The sequence below is a fragment of the Tamandua tetradactyla genome, chromosome 4, assembly GCF_023851605.1.
Source record: "Tamandua tetradactyla isolate mTamTet1 chromosome 4, mTamTet1.pri, whole genome shotgun sequence".
Taxonomy (NCBI): domain Eukaryota; kingdom Metazoa; phylum Chordata; class Mammalia; order Pilosa; family Myrmecophagidae; genus Tamandua; species Tamandua tetradactyla.
Window position 1 is genome coordinate 48,044,574 of NC_135330.1, and position 5,333 is coordinate 48,049,906.

The following is a 5,333-nucleotide window of genomic DNA, read 5'->3' on the forward strand; positions in this document are numbered from 1 at the left end:
CTTAGCACGGTTCTTGGTTCAGTCAGCTTCACTGCTCCTTGGGCTGTCCCTCTCAAGCTCTCTAATAAAGTTTGCCTTGATCTGTTGAGGTCTATCCATTCCTACTTTTCAAGCATTCTCTTCCTCTGGACTCCCTCATTTTTCTTTCATAATGGTGCCAAAACCTGGGAGAAGGCTAAGGCAGGAACCCCCTGTCCCTGGCTCTTTCCCCCTCCATTCAAACCCTTCCCCTTTAAGTCCTCCCTTCCTTTTCTTTCATTTTCACGCCTGGCTCCAAGTGGTCAGAGGGTCACAGGACCCAAGTGACCCTCTGAGCTCACTATAGGCTAAACGGCTATTGGAAGGTGACCTGAAGCTACCCTCTCTTAGGAGAGAAAGGCATTTGTGACCTCATTGCCATGTGAGCGGTGCAGGGACCCCAGTGGTTCTTTCTTGGCCCTCTCAGCAAACCCTGAGTGTGAGCAATCTTTAGCCCTCTGGTCTCTCATTAAAACCTCCAGATCAGGGGACCCTTGCCATGTCAGCCACTGCATCCACCACTGACAGATTAAAATCTTCCTCAGACATCACTGGTGGGTGAGTCTCCCCCCTTTACCTCTCCCCACAGAGGTGCCCTGTGGGCTCTTCTCTCTCTCTCTCTCTCTCTCTCTCTCTCTCTCTCTCTCTCCCCCCTCCCTCCCTCCCTCCTTCCCTCCCTTTCTCTCTCTCTCTCTCTCTCTCTCTCTCTCTCTCCCCCCTCCCTCCCTCCCTCCTTCCCTCCCTTTCTCTCTCTCTCTCTCTCTCTCTCTCTCTCTCTCTCTCTCTCTCTCTCTCCCTCTCTCTCTCTCTCTCTCCTCTCTCTCTCCTGCTCTTTTGACATGGACCCCAGGGATCCCCTCAGCTGACCAGAGCAGGGGACACCCCCCTGCCTAACTAGGATTCTGTTCTGGCCTCTCACCAGACAGGGGATGCCCTGCCCGGTGTTGACAACCCCTGCCTTTTGGCCTCTCGGAGTCAGTCTTCCTCCCCACTATCTCTCCCTCATAATGGGGTCTGGGACTCCATCCCAGCAGACTCACCTCTAACCTGCTTCATAAAAAATCTAAAAACATTAGGCTTAACACCTGATTTAAAGGCCACTAAACTCCTCCGACTCTCATTCCAGACCTGGCTGCAATACAATTTAGATAATCAACATCGATGGCCAGACTTTGGGACTTTTGACCCTGTCATTCTATATGAACTAGACTTCTTTCTCCATCGAAATGGCAAGTGGTCTGAGGTACTGTATCTCCAGGTCTTTTTCTATCTCTGCTCCAGACTTTCCCTATATAAATCATGCTCTCCACTCCAACTACTCCTGGCTGATACCCCAGCCACTGCATGGGAAAACACTCCCCCAACCCCATCCCCACCTTCATCACCAAGACCTGCTGATGACCCCCCTCCATCCCAACCCCCACCCCACAACCCTAACCTGTCCTCTCCTGTTCCCCCACTGGATACCCCCATCAAACCCTCAGCTTCAACACCCCAGGTAGCCTTTCCCTCCCCTCTTTACACATGCTCCAAATCTACTTTGGGCCAAAACAAACCTCACCATGTTTCCCTTCTGAGAGGTGGTAGGAGTAGAGGGACCAGTTTGGGTTCATGTCCCCTTCTCAATGGCAGGTATATCCCAAATTGAGGAAAAATTAGGCTCCTTCTCCAAGAATCCTATCAAATATGGCAAAGAATTCATCCACCTTACTTCAGGCTTACCTCCTTACATGGTCAGGTCTTTATTATATACTCATGTCCACCTTAACCCTGGACAAACGGAGCCACATTTGGCAATCCTCCTGAGAATATGTAGATTGCCTTCTATTTTCTAAGGTGAAAATAGAAACCTTAACCCAGTTGCAGATCTGGTACTCCCCATCAGTGAGCCGGATTGGACATACCAACCCGAGGACCCCAGAATTTGAAATAGGGACCACATGATAGCTGCTTACTTGAAGGGATGCTCAAAAACACCCATATCCAGGTAAATAATGAAAGAATCTGGGAAATTACCCAAAAGCCTGAAGAAAACACCTCCCTCTTTATGGTCAGACTAACCGAGGCTGAAACAAAATACACCAGCCTGGACCTCAACACACCAGAAGGCACCTCTTCTTGCATGTACAATTTATAACCCAATCTGCCCTTGACATCTGAAGAAAGCTTCAGAAGCTTGAACAAGGTCTACAGACTCCACAACAGGAACTCCTCAGGGTATCCCTCTGGGTATTTAACAACCGGGACAAGGAGGCAAGGAGGGAAAGAGAGTAAAACCTCAAGACCAAATACCAGCTCTTAGCCACGGCCCTACAGAGTCCTCGACATGTCCCCACACACCGGCCTCCCATCTCCCCAGGACAAAAGACCGCAGACCCACTGGGGCCTACTTCCACTGGGGCAACCACAGGCACTGGGCAAAATCCTGCCCAAACCCTAAACCTCCCTCCAAGCCATGCCCCACTTACAGACAATGGGGACATTGGAAAGTGGATTGCCCTCAGATCAGACACCCTGCCCCTCAGGTCTCCCACTTACAAAACCAAAATACCCCTTTCCACAGTTACTGGAATGAGGGAGACCAGACTCGACTGCCCTTGCCACTGAGTGTGACAATCCCGGGGAGCCCAGGGTGGTAGGGATGGTGGCTGGCCATATCGTTTCCATCATGGTCGACACTGATGCAACTCTCTCTCTCCTGAATATGTGAAAGGGGTCCACAATGAAAGGACCCCAACCCATAGTAGGAGCATCAGGGACTATTACCTATCCCCACAAAATCCCTTCCCTCCTCTTCTCCTTCGGGGACCTTACATTCACTCACTCATTCATTATCATCTCCCTTTTAGGAAGAGATCCTCCATAAGCTTCGAGTGTGCCTCCACATCCCCTATGTGAAACGGCCATCTTTCTACTCCAGACAGCAGAACCAGGACAAGAGTCCTGGACTAACTTCCTGCTCCCCAAGCCTCTAGATCGCATGAGCCCCTCAACCCATCTGACCCCCACATTAACTTTGTCATTTTGGACACAGACCATCCTCAAATTGCTTCTCATCATTCCCCCATCCTCATTAAGCTCCAAAACATCATTTTGCAACAAGAGACCCACTCCCCCTACCTCCAAACATTACGACCTCAACAAAGTTTCAGCCCCTTACAGCCATGGCCCTTGGACACTCCATCTCCTCCTAGCACACCTGGGAAAAACACTAAGCACTAAGAAACAGGTAAATTCTTCCCAGTTTCCGGTGTTAATTTGCTCCCTTGCCTGGCCTACATGTCTGGACTCTTCCAGTTTTTTTTGCCAGATGAATCACCGCCATCTCCCATGCCACAACTCATGATCAAGTGAAAGCAATGTTCCTCCTCCAGGCTTATGAAAGATCTCCCCACATGATGCTCCCCGGTCAGCAGGAAGCAGCCAGGTATGACGATGTTGCCTCCACTCCCTTCTTATACCCCTCCAGAGTCTGCAATGATGGAACTAACAAACTGACCTAACCTGTCATGGCTGATGGAACTTCACCCACCCTGGCAAACAGGAGAGCCCCACCTGCCTATTCCTAACAGTCTCCGAAGCATACCAAATGTTTAACCACAGAAGTGTAACCATGAAAGACATTATTCTTTTGATTTTTTATTTTTCTTGGTTTCAATAAACTCTGCTCTATAAATATGTCACTCTCCCTCCTTTTAGCATGGCTCCCGGTTCAGTCAGCTTCACTGCTCCTGGGGCTGTCCCTCTCAAGCTCTCTAATAAAGCTTGCCTTGATCTGTTGAAGTCTGTCTGTTTCTTCTTTCTATGCATTCTCCTTCTCTACCCCCTTTCACTTTCCTTTCATGAATATATTTTGAGAAGTAGTGAAGACTCTAATATATGGCTATAAAACCATCTACTGTAGCTTTCTTTAAGATTGGAGTAACTAGGACTGGAAGATGCAGAATTAGTAAGAAAACCTAGATAGATCCTGAGGACAAACTTTGTCGACATTTCACTTTCTCCAAAAAATAAAAATGCTCACAGATCTAAGCCGAAAGAATTTCCCACATTACCATGACTGCCAACAGCAGCTACTGGTATCTGGAAATTAGCTGCAGCTTGTAGCTACTTCCTCTCTGAGATAGGTGGTGTGGCATTTAATAAAACATTTGAATTCACTTAAGCCTTTGACACAATGAAGGTTAAGTGACCATTAAAATGGGAAGGTTCCACATGTTATTTTAGCACACAGTTAAAAGAATGCGTCTACTGCAAAACATAGTCCATTAGGCTAATGATCTATACTTAGGTGGAAAAATATATTAAAGAGGTGATTCATTGATTCCATCAACCTTTCCTTTGTCAACTTGTATTATCAGATAGATGCAATGTTTCTTTGGATTACTCTGTGGTAAGAGATGAGACGTTATATTTCTCTGTCAAAAAAAATGTTCTTAAAGGCAAGCCCAGACGAATTGCACCAAATTGTCAGCATCTTTGTGCAGTGTATCCTAATCCCAGCACATCTCATTTCTTTCACAGGTGCATTTTAAATTTTCTTTTAGCAATGACAACTCCTTTCGACAATGTTTTTGTATCATGTCTGTAAATTCAACAACAGAAAAGGTAACTGAACGTGTTCTTAACAGTTGCCATGGATGCAGTATAAGGGAATTTTTTAAATCGTTTTTAGAGTCCCTTCTCCGAACAAGCCATAATTGGCCTTGTAAATTAATGACTTGTGCAAGAAAATGTACTCTAAACTGAAGTGTAATCAGCTCTATCAGTTATGTCAAATATCAGAGACGTACCTGAATTGGTTTATCTCCAAACTTACTACACATGTGTGAGAGGTGAAAGCAGGGAAGTACTGCATGAGTTGCTAGAGGAGTCTAGGAAATCGCAATTCCTTTCTGTATAAAACTGCACCAACTTTATTGAGTATTTTGAATTTTGTTTTCCAAATTTAGTAGTTGTGTTTTGGATCTCAGTCAACTGAGTTTAATTACATCTTCTTGTAATCACAATGGTCTAATTTAAGCACTATTGATCCTAAGAAAAAAATGCACATGTAGAGCTAGAATCTATAGGCCTCTGTATTGTAAGAATTTTTAAGTTGACAGACATTTATTTATTATAAAGAAAAGATGCTGATCAATATGGTGGTTACTAGAAATTCTTCCAGTATAATTATTTAGCACTGAAGAACAGAAATGAATTCAAATAAATCTTTTTTTTTAGCTATAAAATTACCATATGTGGGAAGTAAGGCTATTCTCTTCATGGTCTCCCTAGAAATACATGACAATTCAATGACACTTTATATGTCTGAA

The 5,333-nt window shown here is 45.4% G+C and overlaps 1 long non-coding RNA gene across 1 annotated transcript; it reads left to right on the top strand.

The window, feature by feature from the left end:
- Positions 1-384: 384 nt before the first annotated feature.
- On the top strand, positions 385-3,801 carry LOC143678931 (uncharacterized). Its single transcript, XR_013173482.1, has 3 exons — positions 385-576; positions 1,145-1,261; positions 3,488-3,801. It is a non-coding gene; the product is annotated as an uncharacterized LOC143678931 (long non-coding RNA).
- Positions 3,802-5,333: the final 1,532 nt, after the last annotated feature.